The following is a 21,423-nucleotide window of genomic DNA, read 5'->3' as shown; positions in this document are numbered from 1 at the left end:
TCTCAGCGGCATTCCAGAAACCTGACTGATCTAGAGAAGATCTGTGTAGAGGAGTAGGCCAAAATCCCTCCAGCAGTTTGTGCCAACCTGGTGAACAATTACAGGAAATGTTTGACCTCCGTAATAGCACAAAAAGGCTACAGTACCAAATATTAACATTGGTGTTAAAATACTTATTTGCAGCTGTAACACCCAAATAAATGCTTAAAAGAAAAATCATACAATGTGATTTCTGGATTTTTCTTTTCAGATTATCTTTCTCACAGTGGGCATGTACCTCTGATGAAAAATTCAGACCCCTCCATGATTTCTATGTGGGAGAACTTGCAATGTAGCTATGTGTTCAAATACGAGAGAGAGAGAGAGAGAAGAGAGAGAGAGAAGAAAGAGAGAGAGAAAGAAAGAGAGAGAGAAGAGAGAGAAAGAGAAAGAGAAAGAGAAGAGAAAGAGAGAGAGAGAGAGAGGAGAGAGAGAGAGAAGAGAGAGAGAGAGAGAGAGAGAGAGAGAGAGAGAGGAGAGAGAGAGAGAGAGAGAGAGAAGAGAGAGAGAGAGAGAGGCAAATTTGGATGACACAAGCATGATGGGACTCAGTTTAAGACGCATTATACCTTCATTTCCAAATAGCCAACCACTTTTTCTCATTGTCTCTATGCAAAGTATACAAACAATATTCATGTAAAGTTAGTAAGGGTATAAGTTAAAGTGGTTAGTAGACTTTACTCCAATCTGATCGGTTTGATCGATATGGGCCAATAATTAGCATTTTATGTTAATTGGCTTTAATGTCATAATTCGCCTAACCAATCAATCAAGACATTTACTCTGCATCACCATCATCTATGGTATATTCGAATCCAAAAGCTCGTTTTCAAATTATTTTTCATTAAATCACCTGTTCCACAATTATTGGCACCCTTAACAATTCCCAGGAAATAAATATAATTGAAGCATTTCTGTCAGTTCTAAAGTAGTTTACAAAGTTTACCAGAGTATGTAGGAACATTTAATTAGTAATTCATCACTTCCTGTTTCCCTGGGGTATAAATATGACATGGGACAGAGGCCATTTCTCTTATCCACTCTTAAACATGGGAAAGACAAAGGAACACAGCATACAAGTGAGGCAGATGTGCGTCGACCTTCACAGGTCAGGCAGAGGCTACAAGAAGATTGCCACTCAACTGCAGCTGCCCATATCCACTGTGACAGGAATAATTAAGAAGTTCAAAACAACTGGAACAGTGGTAAACAAACCTGGACGAGGACCCATGTTTATTTTGCCGCCACACACAGTGTGGAGGATGGTAAGAGAAATCAAAACATCTCCAAAGGTCACTGTTACAGAATTCCGACAAATGGTAGCATCCTGGGGTCTCCAAATCAACCATCAGGCGCTGTCTACACACCAACAAAATGTTTGGGAGGCATGAACGGAGAAAAACTTTCCTCACTCACAATCATAAACGCAAACGTCTGGAGTTCGCTAACCGGTATTCCGTTCAAATGGGACCGTCAGATGAGACCAAGATTGAGATTTTGGCAACAAACACTAAGTGGGTCTGGCGTGCCACAAAAGATGCGCATGCTGAAAAGCCCCTCATACCCACTGTGAAGTATGGGGGTGGGTCAGTAAAGCTGTGGGGCTGTTTCGCTTCCAAAGGCCCTGGGAACCTTGTTAGGGTGCATGGCATCATGAATGCTTTGAAATACCAAGACATTTTAAATCAAAATCTGTTGCCCTCTGCCCGAAAGCTGAAGATGGGTCGTCACTGGGTCTTTCAGCAAGACAATGACCCTAAACATATGGCCAAACCTACACCAGACACAAAATCAAGCTCCTTCCATGGCCTTCTCAGTCCCCAGACCTTAACCCCATTGAAAACCTGTAGGGTGAGCTGAAGAGGAGAGGACCCAGGTCTCTGGATGATTTAGAGAGATTCTGCAAAGAGTAATGGCTGAAGATCCCTCTTTCTGTCTTTTCCAATCTTGTGAAACATTATAGGAGAAGATTAGGTGCTGTTTTGTTGGCAAAAGGGGGTTGTATTAACACCAGGGGTACTAATAATTGTGACACACATTATTTGATGTAAAATAATTATTTCTTTATGTGGGATTTTTTCCCCACTGAATAAATGCAGTTGTATTGAAGGTTGGAATTTTCTCTTTTTTTCCATTAAAGTCCCATATTATTTAGAAAAAAAAATTATTAGAAGCTAATAAAACAAGTCTTAACCATGGGTGCCAATAATTATGGAGGGCACTCTAGTACTGTATATATGTCACCACCTTAAAGTCATTTTGAAAAAAAAAATGTTGGCGGAGAGGCTGTGGAGAACCATGCCCCTGACATATTTATTACGTGGTATAAAAATGGTAGGGGCAGCGGGAATTTTTAGAGTCGGATCCAACAACATTTTTTTTTTTTTTTTTTTACACCTTACAATAAGTTAGTATCCATTATTTTTGTCATGTTGGAAAGTTTTGACATGACTGATTAGAATACGTTATCGAAATGGATCAGTAAGTTCCAACCTTTATGGAGCAAAGTCATATTTTATTAGTGAAATATCTCACGGCACACTCCAAAGAAATGTCATAAAAAGTGGGTATCTTTATGACTGTATGTACTTCCTGACATCTAGTAAAGGATCATTAATTTGTTCTGTCACTATGCCTCGCAGGCATAAATGGACAAAGATAGAATACAAAATTTGAAAAAAGGAAAAAAAGATAGATTTATTGTAATTATAATTTTGGAGCAATTAAGAACACAAGTATATAGAGTAAATGAACAAGTAATTTATATGGACACATTGCTCCATCTTATGATCGGTTGTCATTTTTTTTTTTTAAACTGGCTGTTTAGTCAAAAAATCCTGATCGTGTAAAGCCTTTTAGTTTGGTAGCATAGTACTTCCAAGCAAAAGAGAGAAAGGACGACCACAAAGAAGATTGATAGTAGCCTTTTATACGATCAGGATTTTGGGGGGAAATTACTAATGAAGTCTAAAAAAAACAATCAATCCAAACGTGTACATGACCACCAATGTCTATTTAAATTACTTGTTCCTTTACTTATTTAAATGTGCACTGTATACTGAGTATCTTAAAAGTATTCTGTATTCAGGTCATGTATTCTAAGCAGTCAGGTCAAACCAACATTGCAACATGACAGAAATAGTGGGTGCTAACCTACTATAAAACAAATATGAGCATTCATGTAAAGAATCCCATACTGAATTAACAACATCCGCTGCCAGCACTGTTAACCTGCAGGGCCTTAGTGGATATTACACTCCTGTGGGTCAAAGACATAGAAGGGGATTCTTTGGCAAAAAGAGAATAGGAAAGCACAGAGCTTTTAAAAGACTGTGGTGACTTTGAATGTTGGGACGATGACAGGAAAAAGCCCAGGAGTTGGTTGACATGATGATTAAGAGAAAGGTTGATATATTGTGGATTCAAGAGAACAGGTGCAAAGGCAGTCAGGCTAGAACATTCAGGGCAGAGTTTAAATTATTTTACCGTGGGGTAACTGGGAAGAGAAATGGAGTACAGGTTATTTTAGAGGAAGACTTTGGTCAGAATCTCTTGGAGGTGAAAAGAGAATCAGATCGAGTGATGAGGCTGAAATTTGAAATCATATGATTAGCAGCAATGCCCCGCAGGTAGGAACAACGAAGTATTTCTGAGCATCCCAGACACACGGAGAGTTGTGATTGGTGCAGATTGTAATGGACAAGTTGGTGAAGGAAACAAGGGTGGTAAAGTAGTGATGGGTAAGTATGGCATCCAGGAAAGGAAATTGGAGGGATAGATGGTGGTAGATTTGACAAAAGCAATGGAAAAGGCAATACTGAACATTTTTTTCCAGCAGATGCAGGAACACAGGGTGACGTACAACAGTAGTGGTAGACGCACCAAAGTGGATTACATTTTGTTAAAACGATGCAATCTGAAGGAGGTTACTGAATGTAAGGAAGTGGTCGGGAAAAGTGTCGCTAGATGGAATAGGATGGTGGTGAGGAGGAGGACAAAGAAGACAAAAGGTAGAGCAGAGAACCATGTGATGGAAACTGAGAAAGGGAGAGTGTTTTGCAACCTTTAGGACAAAGGTGAGACTGGCTCCAGGTGGACAGGAGGAGCTCTTGGAAAACTGGACTACGATAGCCAATCACAGGGACAGGCAGGAGGAGGAGAAGGAGACTTGGTGGTGGAACCCCAAAATACAGGAAGTCATACAAGGAAAGATTAGCGAAGAAGTGGGACACAGAGGACTAAGGAGAGGCGAAAGGAATACATTGAGATGGGATGTAGGGAAAACGTAGAGGTGGTGAAGGCTAAACAACAGGCATATGACAACATGTACACCAGGTTGGCCACTAAAGAAGGAGACAAGGATCTGTACAGGTTGGCTTGATGGAGGTATAGAGATTTGGAAGGATGTGAAGCAGGTTAGGGTGATTAAGGCTTGAGATGAAAATGTGTTGACTGCTGCCAGTAGTGTGGTAAATAGATGGAAAAAAAGACTGAGAAGTTGATGAATGAAGACAATGAGAGAAATTAGAAGAGTTGAAGAGGTAAGTGTGGTGGACCGGGAAGTGGCAATGATTAGTAAGTGGGAAGTTAGAAAGGTATTAAACTGGATGAAAAATGGAAAGGCAGCTGGTCCCAATGAGATACATGCGGAGGTATGGAAGCAATTTGGACAGGTGGCTGTTTTAAAATATGGGCGGTCACATGCATGAAGCTAAGTGAGCAGGTGACCAGTCACAGAAAGTTGAGTGACATTAATAGAATTCGGTTGAAAGCCTAAATAACCACGATGATGTAAGAACATTTTGGATGGAAGCCTGATGAATGCAGCCATCATGCAAATGAGCTGATAAGTCAAATTTGTTGAAACCACACACCTTGTGTCTTGTGATGAAATTTACACAATCATCCCGGACCCCAAACCTCAACTTTCGCCAATATTGTAGTGCTGGACACATCTATGCCATTCTGGTACAAAGAAATACTCTATTTTAGTGTCTCACGTGCTCTTGCTTTTTATTTTTGCACAATAAATCAAAACATGGTTCAACACTGGACAGGGCAATTCTCATATCATGATTAGCTTCCAGTCGATTTCGTTTTTTCGTCTACACATCACGGACCCCCTGGAAAGATGTTTTTCACCCCGTGGTGGTCCGTGGACCCCACTTTGGGAACCACTGCAATAGATGTAGCCATTGAAAATGTTGACGATGACTGCAGACTTCAATGCAATCATCCAAACTACGTGCCGGGGGCCAGATAGCATGCCCCGTGACAATTCATCACAGCTTCAGTTTTCAAACATAATCGACGCTAGCATGTTTGTTTCTGAGAATATTCTAACCCAGAAAAAAATAGAGCACCAAAAATGACTCAAAGCTGTTTTTCACTCACAGGCACACACCTGTAACAATGTGCTTCAGCGGAAAAAGACGCTACAGCAGACCCGCACCAAGGGGAAAAGGAATGGACCAGTCGCTATTAATAATTTATTTTGTCTCCAACCTCATAGATTGATCATTAAAATAAATTGCGTAATTTCTAAAAACAACTAATTTTTTTAAGAAAACATTCATTCAGGATAAAGTGGAAGAAAATGGATGGAGTGACGTTTAGATATTTATTCCTCAAATAAACATTTTGGCCTCAAACAGGTTTTGATTTTTGATCAATCGTGTCCTCTTTCAAAAAAAAAAAATACAAAGGTTTGAACTTTGAGAGTGTTTAAAAAAGAAATGTGAAAAAATGTCAATCTGTGACTGAGAAAAGTTTATCATATGTATGTATCATGGGTTAAAAAGCCTGAAAACATAAAAAAAAACACTCAATGAAAAACACTATAGTGAAAAAACGAGAGATGAAAAAAAAAATACATACAGTGCTTTGTGAACGTATTTGGCCCCCTTGAACTTTTCAACTTTTTGCCACAATTCAGGCTTCAAACAAAGATATAAAAGTTTCATTATTTTTCAAGAATCAACAACAAGTGGGACACAATCGTGAAGTGTGACAAAATGTATTGGTTATTTTATACTTTTTTAACAAATAAAAAAATGAAAAGTGGGGCGTGCAATATTATTCGGCCCCTTTACTTTCAGTGCAGCAAACTCACTCCAAAAGTTCAGTGAGGATCTCTGAGTGATCCAATGTTGACTGATGATTAATGGAATCCACCGTGTGTAATCAAATCTCCGTATAAATGCACCTCCTCTGTGATAGTCTCAGGGTTCTGTTTAAACTGTAGAGCGCATCATGAAGCGCAAGGAACACATCAGGCAGGTCCGAGATAGTGTTGTGGAGCAGTTTAAACCCAGATTTGGATACAAAAAGATTTCCCAAGCTTTAAACATCTCAAGGAGCATTGTGCATGCAATCATATTGAAATGGAAGGAGTATCTTACCACTGCAAATCTACCAAAACCAGGCCGTCCCGCTAAAATTTCACCTCGAACAAGGAGAAGACTGATCAGAGATCCAGCCAAGAGGGCCATGATCACTCTGGATGAACTACAGAGATCTACAGCTGAGGTGGGATAGTCTGTCCATAGGACAACAACCAGTCATACGCTGCACAAATCTGGCCTTTATGGAAGAGTGGCAAGAAGAAAGCCACTTCTCAAAAATATCCATAAAAAGTCTTGTTTAAAGTGTGCTACAAACCACCTGGGAGACACATCAAAAATGTGGAAGAAGGTGCTCTGGTCAGATAAAAACAAAATCGAAGCTTTGACCACAATGGAAAACAATATCTTTGGCGTAAAAGCAACACAGTTCATCACCCTAAACACACATTCCCACTGTCAAACATGGTGGTGCCAGCCTCATGGTTTGGGCCTGCTTTTCTTCAAAAGACACAGGGAAGATGGTTAAAATTGATGGGAAGATGAATGGAGCCAAATACAGGACCATTCTGGAGACTGGGACAGAGATTTACTTTACAACAGGACAATGATCAAAAACATAAAAGCCAAATCTACAATGGAATGGTTCACAAATAAACATATCCTGGTGTTAGAATGGCCAAGTCAAAGTCCAGACCTGAATCCAATTGAGAATCTGTGGGCAGAGCTGAAGACTGCTGTTCACAAACGAACGCCATCCAACCTCACTGAGTTCGAGCTGTTTTGCAAGGAAAAATGGGCAAGAATTTCAGTCTGTTGATGTGCATAAGTGATAGGACATACCCCAAGCGTTTTGCAGTTGTAATTGCACCAAAAGGTGGCACTACAAAGTATTACTGTAAGGGGACCGAATAATATTGCACGCCCCACTTTTCAGATTTTTGTTAAAAAACAAATTAAAATATCCAATAAATTTCCAGAAATGGATTGCACAAGTCCAAAGGACAAGAGCTTTGTGTGTTCCAAATGACAAGTAGGTGTGTATCGAGCTATTAAAAAAAAATAATAGTGGTGGGAGGGGACTAATTTATCTCTCAGTTTTTAGCATATGTTACAGGATAATTTAGAAGAAATTCCCTTGGTCAAACCAGCGAAACGAACGAAGCACTTGGATAGCATTTTGGCACTAATTAGCCAAATGACGTAATCCTTCTCTCACAACGTTACATAAGAGCCGCGTCATAATATCTTATTAAAGGCCAAGTGTCATCCCTATAAATATTCTAAAATAGAGATTGTAATGAAAAATACATATAACATTATTCACTGTCTAAACGAAAAAATAAATGTGAGCGGAGAGCCCGTCATCTATGTGCAAAGTTGCAGAAGTGTCATTCTCTCACATCCAGGTGGTCGCCATATTGGATGCATCCTCTATCCGTGACGACACCCAGACATTTGCCAATGAAAACACGCGGTGCACCCTAACTATGGGAGACGAACACGCCCCTTCTGACACGGAAGCTCTTTTCGAAAAGGAGAACACCACACAATCGAGTGAAGTTACCGGAGCAATATTACACTATTGTTTCAAGCCATATTCAGATGATATGCGATCACGGCCAAACCGCCTGCTGTCCAATCCACTTCCGCGGCGGAGATGAGCCATCGTGGCTCATCGCAGCCAGTCAGTGTGTCTCATTTTTGGCGCAGAGATGGCTGATCACGGAGCCGAGCCGTGCTGCTTTAGGGGGTTGTTCACAGCCGCCGCAGTACGCGATGAACAACACCGTCGAGCCGGGGCGCTTTACTGCGTTGTCGTTGCACGCGGCTGAGTGAGGCAGACCCGAGCTGTGCTGCTTTAGGGGGTTCTTCATAGACGTCACAGTACCCCATGAACAACACCGTTAAGGCGGGCGCTTTACTGTGTTGTCATCACACGCGGCTGAGTGCTGTATTGTGGCAGCGTTTTTCATAGCCGCCCGGGAGCCGTGCGCTTTGCTGGCGAAGCGACGCACCAGCCCGACGCCATCAGACGTGCACATCAACACATTTCGTACGCAGATATTTTGTTAAGTTATGAAAGACGGATTACCTGGTCCGCCCCAAACCATTATTTTTTTTTAGTAGCAGCAAACACACCAACCTGTCATTTGGAACCCACGAAGCACTCGTCCTCTGCACCCGTGCAATCCATTTTTCACGACGAACCGGGTCTCTTGCAAACTTATGAGGGGTAAATCCATCCTCCCGAGTGTTCAAGCAATCTCCAGCAATGCAGTAGGCCGGCATTTTGGCTAACACGAAGGAACAACGAACTACCTTCCCGGAGGTAAAACTAATGGAAACAAACGAGTCCACTTGAGGGTGGGTCTGTCCTTTACGTCACTTCCTGCTTCTTCTCAAAAACAAATCCCTCGAGAGGATTTTCATGGCGGGAGTTAGAAATAGCTGTATACGTCAAAAACATGTTTTGTGGTGAAAAAACGCATGGCTCCATGTTGGCTGTCGTTTTTTCATTCATAACATACTAAAAAGCATGCATTTCATGACAGTGGCACTTTAAAGCATGTAAGTCAGGGGTGCTAAATGTGTCGATGCACGCGGACCGCCATTCGCCGGTTGCCACCATTTGTCGGTTCCCCCAATACGGAGGTGGATCGGCGGGAGGTGGGCGGCCCCATGCGGGGAGGCAAAAGGAGCTCCCCCGCCCACGGGCCACCGGTGTCTGGGTACCTCTGACGTACTTCACCCAGCATGGGTCCTCCTGAGTACGCTACATACACTAGCGTAAGTCATAATAAGACTTGTATAAGGGTTAGGAAATCAAACAATTATGGGCGAGTCATTTTGTAATATTTGATCGGGTTCCTCGTCCTCCATGTCTGTCTGTTGGGGAGTCTGTTTGCATTTAGAAGTGATCTGTATATCGTCTAATATGGATTGAAACGATAAGGTAATATGGCCCCGGGCTCTTCAATTGCTTCTGAGATGTTCTTTTCTTCATATTACCATCAAAGTGATCAATATTATATGTACTTTTGATAACAGTGCCTATTTTGAAATGTATATTTTGGTGTCAGTTGCACTTTCAGGAGGGCGATGTTTTGGAACATAACTCCTGCATTAAACGAGGGAATACTGAATTAAACGTTTGACCAAAAGAAAATGACACAATTCTCAATGAAATTCTGTCATTATTGTGGAATTTAAAAAAATTTAATATTTTGGGTGACCTGTTTTACTTGAAACAGGGGAGGTTTGGTCTGATTTGACTCCAGACAGCGAAACAAATAATTTAATGTGTTATTACACAATGTATGTACATTTCAAGCTTGAACTATGTTTAAATAAACATTTTTTAAAAACTTGTGAAAAATCCATCCAATGGAATGGGGAAAAAAATGGATGGAATGCAATTCACGAATCTTCACCTCTCAAAGGGTTGTTAGAATTTAAATGAAAACCCATTGATGTCAGCAGGTTAATTGTGCTGGCCAAGTCAGCGGTGACCAAATCATATAGGACAGTGGAATATGAGGGAACACAACTGGGAATATAGTTTAAAGACACTTTTTGTAAAACATTCTAAAAGACTGACAGGTAGTGTTAGCAAAATACACTAGAGTTATAGTTATCGTTATAGCTATAGCTCAACTATGCATGTAACCTCGCTAAGATTGAGTATGTATTCATCATTTACCCAGCCTGCAAAAATACATTGGTGTGTTTTCAAATTTATTGACCCATAAATTAAATTAGTATTACCTGCGTGTTTGACTTCTTCGAAGATGGACCTCTTTAGAAGCTACTGAGTGACTAGCTTTACAAACTAGAAGCTAGTCGGCCAACAGTGAGTGGAAAGCCCAGTTTTGTAGTTCTACTCACTACAACATATTCACAAACTACAATTTTGGGATATTCTACAGCCTGACAGCATATATTTTCGAACAATCAAGAAAACTAAAACATACGGCAATAGCTGTCAGTCTGGTCTTGGTAAACACAGTGACGTGGAAAAGCAGTGCGCTCTCAACCGAGCTTGATCCAAGCGTTTTTAGGGCAGTGTTTTATTAAGATTGGATTAGATTAAATTAGATTGGTCAGGACAATAATAGGACTATTTTAAATTAAAATTTTGATTTACTTTCGCATAAACTACAGGATCCTGTAAATTACATCAACAAAGAAATATAGAAAGATAGTTTTAATTTTTTCCAAACTATGGGCGGATCAAAGACACAAAAGCAAGGTTGGCTGAGCCGGTCGTGGAAATGACGTCTCTGAGCCGCGATGACGTCGCATTATTTTACTCCTCCCCCACCAAATCCTGCAAAGATTATGACATGGTGTTTGATGTGTATCATGGACATACGAAGAATTGGTTGGGATCAATGGGATGTAGAGAATATACAGTCAGCATTCGGGAGTTGGTGGTCATGTATCAATAAAGGCAGCAGCCAAAGTCCTTAACAGTTTTCAATGTGAATTCCTTAGAATACAAACATTACGAGTCCGTTTACTTGACCTGACTTCCGGCAATTTTATCCAATTAACAACTTTTAAAATCCATTTTCTTAGTCGCGTATCCTCACAAGGGTCGCGGGGAGTGCTGGAGCCGATCCCATCTGTCAACGAGCAGAAGGCAGGAGACACCCTGAACTGGTTGCCAGCCAATTGCAGGGCACATCGAGACAAACAGTGCACTCATAATTACACCTAGGGGCAATTTAGAGTGTCCAATTAATGTTGCATGATTTTCGGATGTAGGAGGAAACCGGAGTGCCCGGAGAAAACACACACAGGCACGGGGAGATCATGAAAACTCCATACAGGCAGGTCCAGAATTGAACCCAGGACCACAGAACTGTAACACTTTACAGCTGATCCACCGTGCCGCCACTTTTAATATAGGCAACATAAAAGTTTAGTGAAAGTGTATGGGTCTTCACAAAGTTTTAATCATTCAGTTATTTATTTGAAAATCTTCAGACGGTGTAGATGTAAATGTAGATGACATATATGTAATGATCATGACATGAAGTTTGATGTGTATGATGTTTTTATGTGTTTGATGCATAACTCTGCTATCTACTGGACATACGAGGAATCGGTTTGGAGTCGGGAGTGGGGATTCGGTGGTCATGTATCAATAAAGTCAGCAGATAACGTCCTTAACAGCTCAGTCTGAATTCCTTAGAACACAGACATTACAGTATTAATGTTTAGCTTTACTGGCCAAGTGTGTAACAACACACAAGGGATTTGTCTCCGTTAAACGGTGCTGCCCTGGTATGACATTCAGACCAAAGAACAAACAACTAACAAGAACAAAGACCAAGAGACATTCAGTTACAGATGTGCAAGATGCAGTCTTCTTCATTTAGAACAGTTAAGTGTGCGTCAACGCCCCACATTATGTTAAGCTTATACAATGTGCTCTTTTCCGTTCGCAGTTTCCGTTATAGACCAGTGCAATGACAATTGTGCAAAGAGAGCAGTTTAAAGTGACGAGTCGTGCGATAGTCAACAGAATATAATGCTAAAGCCAATACTGATTCCCCAGCAGGATATGAGGGTGTGTCCCAACAACGGCACAAAGCATAAAATAGTAGTTCCCTGATCAATAATTTAATGACTTAATTGCTAGAGGGGAAAAAAAACTGTTTGAATGCCTGCTAGTTTTGACTTGCATTGATCGGTAGCGCCTACCCAAAGGAAGGAGCTGGAAGAGCAGGTGGTGGGCCCAAAAGGATCATGACTGCTCTGGACCTAGTTCGACTTGTCTGCAAGTCTTCAATAGAGAGTAGAGTTGTGTCAACAATCCGTTCAGCGGTTTTGAATGCCCATTGTCATTGATGCAAGCAGAGAAACATTTTTCATTAAGTGATTTGTCGTTTAGGACAAAACCATGAGAGAATCCCATAACTCCACAAGCTGGCACTGAAAGTCCTCTCAGCTCCTACCTGGTCTGCATCACTTAAGATGGTTTTTAGGAGATCTCATTGTGATGAGACTCCGCTGTGCAGATTTCAGGGTCACAAAATGCTATGTTAAATTTCTTCAGTTTTAAATAAAAAAAAATAGACCGACTGGGAACCAAACCTCCCCACAGCTTGAGACCTAAAAAAAAATCATTTCCAGAACAATTTGTTCTGGGTGGTCTGTGATTGGCTGGCAACCAGTTCAGGGTGTAACCTGCCTACTGCCCAATGACCGCTGGGATAGGCTCCAGCACTCCTGCGACACTTGAGCATAAGTGGCTAAGAAAATGAATGGATGGATAGATAAAGGATGTTATGCTTTCATAGAATTAAAGCACCCCTATGGGGGCACAAGCCAGTGTAATCTGAACAGAGCAGAACAATGGTGAGGTGTGCTGTAGGTGTGAAAAGAATTTAAGGTGGAGGTGGTAATGCATCAGGGATCAGCTCTGAGCCCCTTCCTGTTTGCTCCTTTAATGGATAGGCTAACAGATGAGGTTAGACTGGAATCTCCTTGGACCATGATGTTGCGGATGTCATTGGTATCTGCAGTGAAAGCAGGGTGCAGGTGGAGGAACAGCTAGAAAGATGGAGGCTTGCGCTGGAAAGCAGACGAATGAAGATTAGCTGAAGTAAAACAGAATATATCTGTGCAAATGGTGTGATTGTGAGTCTGGCTGTTTGTCTCTATGTGCCCTGCGATTGGCTGGCAACCAGTTCAGGGTGTACCCCGCCTCCTGCCCGTTGAAAGCTGGGATAGTCTCCAGCACTCCCTGCGACCCTCGTAAGGATAAGCGGCAAAGAAAATGGATGGATGGCTGGATCGCCTCTGTTCAACTGATTGCATGACCTCTAATCTATCTCACCTTGTCTTGGTTTTTGAAATACATTGATTTTTATTGTCTTGGTTTTGTCACCGTCTCAGTTTGTCGCTCTCTTGCTCTTGTCTTGGTTTCATCTTGTCTCAGTCTTAGCTCACAAAAGTCTTGGTTTTGTCTCGGTCTCCAGGAGTTCTGGTCTTGGGCAAGTTTTGGTGTCGGATAGTGTGGTCTTGAGCACAACAAAGCTCAAAACATGAAAGAAAACCAATCCATCCACCTATCCACTATCTGTGCTGGTTATCCTCACAAGGAACATAGGAGTGATGGAGCCCATCCCAGCTTTCTTCGGGCTGAAGGCAGGGTTCACCCTGAACTGGTTGCCACCCATTTGCAAGAAAACAGAACCAATACACTAATAAAGTAATAATAGCAACTATACTGAATAGTCCTTTCAGGATCAAAGTTCTCGCTAGATTATTTCTGGGTCCACAGCTCTCTGAGGGCACCGACTCACAGCCTCTTTGCCAGCCAGAGCCATGCAGTGCCAAGGGAATAGGAGGAGGCTCCAAGGGGGGAGGAGCTTAGAGCTTCTAGTTGGTGCAATGGCGAATTTACCTTCCATTCTCCTTTGTTGTAGTGGATCATTGTTCAATGTGTTGAAACAAAATGTTAGTTGATTTTGTGAATACAACAGATAATGCGGGTGGCCCACTGCAGTGTTGGCTGGAAGAGCTATCTATCCCTTCATCTTTAAAAAGTAATAAACCTTTGACACAATTTCCACCTTGAAAAGTAGCAGGACCGAACTATTGAGTATACCTATTACATTACCCCACTTTATCACACATTTAAAGAATGAGGGTATGCTTGTTTTTTTTTTCCTATAACATTGCATTCCAGTATCTTGAATTCAATAGATACTGGAAACTAAACTTTCAACTGAAATATGTTGTTATGGCATATGGTCGATTGACTTTTATGTTACTTGGATTAACATCACAGACACGCTCCTTTGATTCGGATATCAAAAGCACTTTACGAGTGACATTAGCTGAAGGTTATCCACTTTGTGTTACTGGATAATTTAAAGATAATCCAACCAAATATTTTATACATACATGTGAGAAAATGTCTGTCACAAATCCTATGGGGGAGGCAGAGCTGTCAAATGTTTTGGAACGTCAGTATTTTGTGATGGAAATCACTGAACTTTGACTTGTTACAAACGTAACACTGATTGTTCAGGATATTGGGGGGGAAAAAAAACAGCGTCTAACACGATTGCCGCTTCCACAATGAACAGCTGCTTGATCCACAATATTTTATGACGGCCCCTGGCTGTCAAGCCATGGGGGCAAAAGCTCAGTTTGTGTTCGGTGTCAGTACATTGTAAGTCACTGATCATGGCCTCCATGGTTGTAAATAAGCTACACTTCTTACCATGCTGCTTGCAAAGGTGTCATGAATGGAGAAAGAGGAGTGAACAGATATAGTTAAGATATGGTGCCATGCAGTTGGAAAACATCAAAATAAGTGGTTTGTTGAAAAAAATGCCTTTGTGACATAGGTCTGTCTGTCTTAACTTGATTTATCCTTCTCACCTACAGATTCCAAAGTTTAGTTTAGTTTTGTTTTGTTTTAAGGAAACTGAAAAATATCTCAACCTTTTATAGGATATTGTATATGTGGCAGTGCGACCAAAAAACAAACTCATTTTCGGTTCAGGTCACCAGACGTCAATCCCTTTCTGTCTTATACCGAGATATTTTACTATACTGACAGGGGACACTGAATGGCACTGGAGGAAGAGGAACAACACGGAGTAAGTATGAGCCTTTTTTTTTTTACTGTCATAAGCAATGTGACGGCCACTGTACTGCGCAGAAGTGAGAATACTATCAGGCAGGAACACTGGAAACAGCAGGCTTATATGTATGAGTGATGAGTGCTGAATGTTACCAGCTTCACAAGCAAGGAGATAATTAGTGCTTGAGAGAGATGGAAAAAGAGACAAAAAGTGCCACTCATTCTCCACAAATGAACTTCAAAGCACAGATCATGCCAAATGAAGGAAAAAAAGAAGAGAAAAAAACATGTATAATCATAGGTTGATAATTATTTTTTTAAAATCTGGTCTTTTAATGTTGTCATTTGTATGTATGCATTTATTTCGGCTTGTCCCAATATGGGTCACCACAGCGTGTCATCTCAGAGGAGTGGTCATATTCGTTTGGAACAGTTTTTATGCCAGATGCCCTTCCTGATGCAAGCCCTCTGCATTTATCCTGGGAGAGAGCTGGAGCCTATCCCAGCTAACTTCAGGTGAAGGCAGACTACACCCCGAACTGGTCGCCAGCAGGGTAGATATCGATACCATCAGTGAGCAGGAATCGGACGCTGCCTGCACCAAAGGTAGGTATGTGTACCACTACACTAACACTGACTCCTTTTTCAATGTTGTCATTTGTTATCCATTAATTCCCTTATTCATGTCCAACTTCACTTAGCTCTTAAATAAGCACCTTTCACATCATTTTTTAACCCACGTTTTGATTATTCCCAAAATTATCAACAGTTACCATCTTGAATCATTAAAACTAAAAATATCGCTGACTTGTGCTACTCACCAAATTGCAGGTAGGAGTCAAATGTGTTGTTTGTGATAATAATGTATTATGTAATGTAGTATATTTGGAATGTTTGGTACATTGGAACATGTTTTTGTAGAAATCCCAGAATCAGTGTCAAATAGTCTTAGTACTTACTTAGTACATTATTAATCCTTTTTGTGTGGTCCAAACTAAAAAATATAATACTGCGCGTAATACTTATTTAACATTTTCTTTGAGTAGTATCACTGTTTGTGAAATGAATTACTTATCTCAAAAGCAATACTTGTTAGATTTGTCAGAAACCTACAACCTATTTTAAAATTGTGACTTTGAGCAAAGGTTAAAAAAAAGTTTTTTCGTTAATGGTCGGAAATTAAATACAAATTCTTCTTTCCATTATTTTAAATTGAATGTTTGTTTCAAATTCTCTTTTCTCAGATGCCAGCATGGTTCACGATTGCTCTAATCACAAATTTGTTCAATGGAGTTTATCAGTGCCGGCATGTTGCTCAGCTCGTTTTTACAAACCAGGTGTTACAGAAACAAATACACCTGCATCATTGTTTGCATCACTTTTCCAACTTTGGGAGGGGATTTTGCAAGGCCCTCTACTCCAGCGACATTAGTAAATGTCAATGTATGATAACAAATCTTGACATTGTGTGCAGTGTCATATCTGAAAGCCCACAGCTGTGTTAAGAATCTGTTAATACTCTGACAAAGATGTGGGATTCATTGTTTTCTTTTTTTTAGGTATGCATGTGGACTGTAACACCATCTTCTCTCATTCTGAAATATGTTGTAGATCACATTTTATATGGAGCAATTGTTATTTGTTTTTTCCAAGATACCACAAAATGCCCACACATCTCAACAATAACAGGTCCATCACTGAAGAGCAAGATGCCCGATGCAATTCATAAGGACAAAATTGTGGACAATTGGTGGTAATACTTAGACTTTACATAGATCAGATCGCCTTAATCGGTATCTGACAATAATTTGCATTTTAAGATGATCAGCTTTTTCATAGTTCACAGATCCAATCAATGACGTCATTGCTTAGCTCGACAAAAGACACTTTCTCCGTGTCACAGTATCTTCATCTTCTTTTCCTTTCGGCTTGTCCCGTTAGGGGTCGCCACAGCGTGTCATCTTTTTCCATCTAAGTGTATCTCCTGCATCTTCCTCTCTAACACCAACTCCCCTCATGTCTTCAGTCACAACATACATCAACTTTCTCTTTGGCGTTCCTCTCGCTCTTTGCCTGGCAGCTCCATCCTCAGTACGCTTCTACCAAAATACCCACTCTCTCACCTCTGAACATGTCCAAACCATCGAAGTCTGCTCTCTCAAGCCTTGTCTCCAAAATATCAAACTTTGGCTGTCCGTTGAATGAGCTCATTTCTAATCCTATCCAACCTGCTCACTCCTAGAGAGAACCTCAACATCTTCATTTTTGCCAACTCCAGTTTTGTTTCCTGTTGTCGCTTCAGTGCCACCGTTCTAATCTATACATCATGGCCGGCTTCACCAGTGTTTTATAAAATTTGCCCTTCATCCTAGCAAAGACTCTTCTGTCACATAACAGATCAAAAACCTTCCGCCAGTTATTCAACCTGCTTGGACCTGTTTCTTCCCTTCCAGGGGATAAGAGTCTAACCTCATCTGTCAACCTATCCATTACCACAGCAAACAGGAAGGGGCTCAGAGCTGATCCCTGATGCAGTCCCACCTCCACCTTAAATTCTTCAGTCACACTTATGGCATACCTCACCACTGTTTTGCTGCCGTCATACATGTCCTATTGTAACATATTTCTCCGCCACACCAGACTTCCACATGCAGTATCACGGTTCCTCTCTTGGTACTCTGTCATGGCCTTTCTCTAGATCCACAAAGACACCATGTAGCTCCTTCTGACCTTCTCTGTACTTTTCCACTAGAATCCTCAAGGCAAATGATGCATCTGTGGTACTCTTTCATACTGTTACTTGCAGATACTCACCTCTGTCCTGAGTCTAGCCTATACTACTCTTTCCCATAACTTCATTGTGTGGCTCATTAACTTTATTGCTCGAGAGTTCCCACAGCTCTGCAAATCGCCTTTCTTCTTAAAAATGGGAACTATCACACTTTTCCTCCATTCATCAGGTATCTTCTCACCCGCTAGTATTCTGTTGAATAGGTTGGTCAGAAATTCCACAGCCAACTCTCCAAATTTCTTCCATACCTCCACTGGTATGACATCAGGACCACCTGACTTTCCATTTTTCATCCTTTGTAATGCCTTTCGAACCTCTCTGTGGCTAATCATTGCCACTTCCTGGTCCATCCCACTTGCCTCTTCTACTCTTCCTTCTTATTTCCTTCATTCATCAACCTCTCATTCTTTCCATCTATTTAGCACACTACTTGCACCAGTCAACAGATTTTCATCTCCATCCTCATTCACCCTTAACTGCTGCACATCCTTCCCATCTCCATCCCTCTGTCTGGCAAACCTGTAGAGATCCTTTTCTCCTTCGTTCGTGTCCAACCTGATGTACATGTTGTCATATGCCTCTTGTTTCGCCTTCGCCACCTTTACCTTTGCCCTTTGCCTCATCCCAATGTATTCATTTCATGTATCCTCAGTCCTCACTCTCCCACTTCTTCTTTGCTCATCTCTTTCCTTGGATGACTACCTGAATTTTGGGGTTTCACCACCAAGTCTCATTCTCTTCTTTCCCACCAGAAGACACCCCAAGTACTCTCCTGCCTGTCTCTCTGATCACCTTGGCTGTAGTAGTCCAGTCTTCTGGTAGATCCTCCTGTCTATTGAGAGCCTGTCTCACCTCTTTCTGAAAGGCCGCACAATATTCTTCCTTTGTCAGCTTCCACCACATGGTTCTCTGCTCTACCTTTGTCTTCTTAATCTTCCTACCCACTACCAGAGTCATCCTACACATCACCATCCTATGCTGTCGAGCTACACTCTCCCCTACCACTACCTTACAGTCAGTAACCTCCTTCAGATTACCCCCCCCCCCCAAACCCTAGTCTGGCTAGTGGCCGTCCAGGTCACCAAAAGCGATGCATCCGGCTGGAGAGGTCAAGAGGACAACCCGGACGCCAAGCACCAGAATCCCCATGGGGCGATTTGGGTGGACATCCTCGGTGAGGAACCCAACGGCGAAGCAGGAACCAGATAAAAGCATGCAACTGCTCCAGACGAAGGCCTCCCCAGACGCGGCCGCGAGACGACCGGGCATCGGTCGCCGCCAAGGCTCGGTAGGAAGGTGGCCAGTGGCCGGTCGCCAACGAGGCTCGATCATGAGGTGGCCGGGGATCAGTCCCTGCGGAGGCTAGGTCATGAAGTGGTTGGGAATCATCAGAAGTGAGGAGGACGACGGAGAGAAGGACCAAAGCCATGACCGCCACAATCATCATCATAGCCATCCGGATGCCCTTCCAGTTCCGGGGTGGCCCATCTGAACTCCCCAGCTCCTGTTGCCGTCGAGACGGGGCGTGGGACGGCCGCGGACTGGTCGCCTCGAAGAGGACTGTGGTACTGTCGCTGTCCACTGAACAGGAACCTGAGGATGCCGATGAGCCGTCGCCATCCTCTGTTTCCATTGAGACAAGGACGTGGAACAACCGCGTGCAAGTCATCATCGAAGCAGAAGCGTAGGACGGCCGCGGACTGGTCGCCGTCGAAGCAGGAGCATGGGGCGGCCACGGGCGTGTCGCCGCTGAGACAGGGGCGAGGGATGGCTCTGGACCGGTCGCCGCTGGTACTGGAACAAAGGCGAGTGTGACGCTGCCGCTGTCTGCTGGACAGGAACGTGAGGCGGCTGCGGACGAGCTGTCACAGTCTGATGGACAGGAACGTGAGGCAGATGCGGAACCATCGCCACCTTCTGGACAGGAACGTGAGGCTGGAAGTTTCACCACCAGCTCCGGATCTGCTGGTTTGGCCGTTGCCGGTGGGGAGTGGATGGACGAGGACTGTGTCTTTGTCGCTGCGCAACTGGAGGCACAAGGGAGCGCCCGGCGTGGGCGTCTCCTCTGGCCGCCACGCGGAGGACCTGGGTAGATGGCCAAGCGGGTTCCCAAAAAAGGATTGAAGGACAATGACTTGGACTTACCGGGCGAAGACACTCGGGAGCGGGAAATGCGGGGAGGTGAAACAAACTGACTGGGATTAAAGATAGGGAGAGGAAATTCACAGTCGAGACTGTCATGGTCTTCCTCAAATTCTGAAAAATCAGAGTCCAAAAGAATACAAGGTGGTGAGCGAGTCATGATCGGGACGTAATCATGACACGCAGGTGATGCGTGTGACAGGGAAGACGCGAACGACATCATGGAGCCTACCCGGATAGGACAGGCTTGGTCCTTTGGCAGTCGGTTTACCTCGCGTCGGTCCGGCGATGCCGGGTCTTTCCTGCTGGGTCCTGGTTTGGCCAGATCATTCTGTCACGACCCATCGATACGGAGGATGACCTAAATGCGGGACTCCGGAGACGCAGAGGCAGTCTGGGAAAAGTGTTTATTCGGTCCAAAGTCGGGGATCAAGCAGACAGTCAAGTGGAGCAGCGGTTGTCAGGACGTCGGGCGTTGAGAGCAGGTCCCTGGGCATGCAGTGGTCAGTATACGGGAAATCGATAAGAGATGGCAGGAGTATCAAAGGCGTCAATCTTACGATGTCGGTCGGAGGACCGGTGGAGATCGGTACACCAGGGTTCATGATCAAGAATATGGGAGTGCAGGAATGGGGCATGAGTTGCGACGATCTGGCAAACACCAGTCGACCCCTGGGTCCTATAAATACCGGGTGAATCAGCGAGGATGAGGCATAGGAGTGCACCTCCTAATCAGCGCCGGTGTGCTGGGACCCGCACAGCCAGGGCTGGACCGGCAGGACCATGACAACATCTGACCGAGTGATTGCCCAGTAAACATTCATTCTTTCACCATGCAGTTTCCTGCCTCTGCATTTTAGTCAAACTCATTACAGGAACTCTGACATCATAATCTGGCCAGTCGTGGACTCAGCAGAAGGTGATCCCGTTTGCCAATCCATTACCGGACAAGACCTGCCTTTGGAGCAACACAACCAGAGTGTGACCCTCTTGATTGGCAAGGTATGTAATTTCTCACAAGATCTCATGACTCTCTGAGATCAATTTTCCATGCTCCAAACCAGCGAACAGCCACCTGTCATGAAACTCACACCTCCTGTTACCCACCAGACCCACGTTTTGCAGGGACCATTCTTGCCACAACCTGCTATGATTGTGATCTAAGGGGCTTGTCGACCATTTTTGATTCAGTGATCGTTTTTCAGCAGCAACGTCAATAATTCTTAATCTTAATCCACTAACCATGCAAACATAACCTACCTCATTGGCTTTCTCGTGAGTAAAGCACTTTCATAGGCAGAATGGAGGAGGCAGTCAGGCATTTGTGCAGCATACGCTTTACTCACAGTGGATATGAGAATGATCTTTGACCACCCATTTTGACGGTGGGAAGCCACTAGAGTTTTGACGTCACTCTGACAGCGCACTTGCAATGTGGCCGAATTTTCGATCACTTTCAGAACTCTTGCTCCAGAAAGCAACTTCAAAGATAAGGCACC

General features: G+C 43.0%; 1 protein-coding gene across 6 annotated transcripts in view; it reads right to left on the bottom strand.

Annotated features, from left to right (window-relative positions):
• Nucleotides 1–10,627, bottom strand: part of gbf1 (golgi brefeldin A resistant guanine nucleotide exchange factor 1) — a 151,501-nt gene extending 140,874 nt beyond the window's left edge. For 2 of the 6 annotated variants that reach the window (XM_061837919.1, XM_061837921.1), the window contains exon 1: nucleotides 10,149–10,627. The gene's annotated coding sequence lies outside the window, so the exon portion shown is untranslated. The remainder of the gene's footprint in view (nucleotides 1–10,148) is intronic. The other 4 variants (XM_061837920.1, XM_061837923.1, XM_061837922.1 and 1 more) reach the window with 2 other exon arrangements.
• Nucleotides 10,628–21,423: the final 10,796 nt, after the last annotated feature.

Source organism: Syngnathoides biaculeatus, chromosome 12 (assembly GCF_019802595.1).
Source record: "Syngnathoides biaculeatus isolate LvHL_M chromosome 12, ASM1980259v1, whole genome shotgun sequence".
In the NCBI taxonomy this organism is placed as follows: domain Eukaryota; kingdom Metazoa; phylum Chordata; class Actinopteri; order Syngnathiformes; family Syngnathidae; genus Syngnathoides; species Syngnathoides biaculeatus.
The sequence above is the reverse complement of the archived record's forward strand: the minus strand, read 5'-3'. Positions and strand labels throughout refer to the sequence as shown.